Genomic DNA, 1,736 nt, shown 5'->3' on the forward strand with positions numbered 1-1,736 from the left:
GCCAGCTGTATTTCTGCTGGCCCTGCAGTTCCGGGCTAGAGCAGCGCTTCTGGTTTCCAAGGCATTTACTGCAATGGGCAGAAACTTCCGAGCATCTACAGTTTCTCAAAGTTGGGATTTTAAGCGAGTATTTCTCTCAACCTGTGTCAAAGGGGATGTTGCCTTCCAATAAGCTTTGTGAAATCCACACGGATAGCTGACTATAAGCGAGGAGGGCATCTCGACTCAATCCGAGTTTGGATCCGTGTTTCTGCACTGGCTGCCCCCCCCCCTTTTTTTTTAATTTATTTTGGAGAGAGAACCCCCGGGGTGGGGAGGGGCAGAAGGAGAGGGAGAGAGAGAGAATCTCAAGCAGACTCCCTGCTGAGCATGGAGCTGGATGCAGGGCTGGATCTCACGACCCTGAGATCATGACCTGAGCTGAAATCAAGAGTCAGACGCTTCATCGGCTGAGCCCCCCAGGCGCCCCTCATTGAGAGCAGCTGTGTGTCCTGCTGCCTATTGTTTCTGCCCACAATTCAGTGGAGGGACATAGTTGACACCTCAACCCATCTTCTGTGTATTTCAGGTCACACTGGAATTGAAAAGGATCTTTTACTGTGCAGAAGCATGGTTCTTTGATACTCAGTGAGTAATGTTAAATCCATCCCATAGGCTCTATGTTCTAGGATAGTTGTGACCAACGAAGACGTCCTTGGAGTTATGTGAGCCCTCCAAGTGCCTGGTACTATTGGGAACGAGAGGCGGCAAGGCTGGCGATGGTGCTGATAGGGGTGATGGGTATGATGTGGGCACCCCAGGCCACGTGACTGCTCAGGGCGAGGTCCCCTGCTTTGAGCATATCTTATTTAGCTCCTCCCCAAAAGTCATGTAAAGTTGGGATTGTGTTCATGAAGAAAAACTCAAGTTAAGAAAAGCTTAGATCTCATGGCTTACGTGTAGAAAAGATGAAATTTGGACCAAAGGCCACATGTGTTCCACTCTCCTTACCCTCCCTTCATCCCCAAAAAGTTCACAAAAGCAATGGTTTCCTCCTTCCCATTTCCCACACTTCTCCTGACTGTTATCCGCTTCCTAATTTTACAACCCGATGTTTTAATCTTGCATGTGTTCTAATGTTAACCGTGCTGTCGGAATAGTTTAGGCATGAAGCAGTTGGGCTTCTTTGGGTGTGGACAGAGTGAGTTGATGCTACGGACGGTGGGTTCGTCTCCCCCAGATCCATATATTGAAACCCTAACCCCACAAGGTGATGGTGTCAGGAGATGGGGTTCAGGGTGGTGGTGAGGTCACGAGGGTGGAGTCCCCATGATGGGATTCGTGTCCTTACAGGAAGGGACAGGAGAGCGCTCCCTTCAGCAGCACGTATGCTGACATCGGAAGGCTACAGAGAAGGTTAGCATGGCCCCTGCGTAAGGATGACACACGAATTCATGAAATGTTCGTATTTAAAAGAGAAGAGACATGAGAGGAGAGAACTTGCTTCCTCTCTGTGTCTCCCCACCACGTGGGGACGCAGGGAGGTGATGCCATCTATAACCCAGGACATGGCACTCACCGGACGCCAGATTTCCTGCACCTCATCTCAGACTTGCAGCCTCCCAAACTGTGGGAACCAGATGTGTGTGGGTGAGGCTCCCGGTCTGCGGGCTTTGTTCCGGCAGCCCCATCTCAGTAGGACAGTGGTGGTAACAGGCAGAGCGGCTGCTGAATAGGGTCTGCTTCCTGGATAGCTG

At 50.8% G+C, this 1,736-nt stretch overlaps 1 non-coding gene across 1 annotated transcript; it reads left to right on the forward strand.

The window, feature by feature from the left end:
• The first annotated feature begins 1,346 nt into the window (after nt 1–1,346).
• On the forward strand, nt 1,347–1,453 carry LOC113262299 (U6 spliceosomal RNA). The gene has a single exon (XR_003318748.1). It is a non-coding gene; the product is annotated as a U6 spliceosomal RNA (small nuclear RNA).
• The last annotated feature ends 283 nt before the right edge of the window (nt 1,454–1,736 follow it).

This window comes from Ursus arctos, unplaced genomic scaffold, assembly GCF_023065955.2.
Source record: "Ursus arctos isolate Adak ecotype North America unplaced genomic scaffold, UrsArc2.0 scaffold_27, whole genome shotgun sequence".
NCBI lineage: Eukaryota > Metazoa > Chordata > Mammalia > Carnivora > Ursidae > Ursus > Ursus arctos.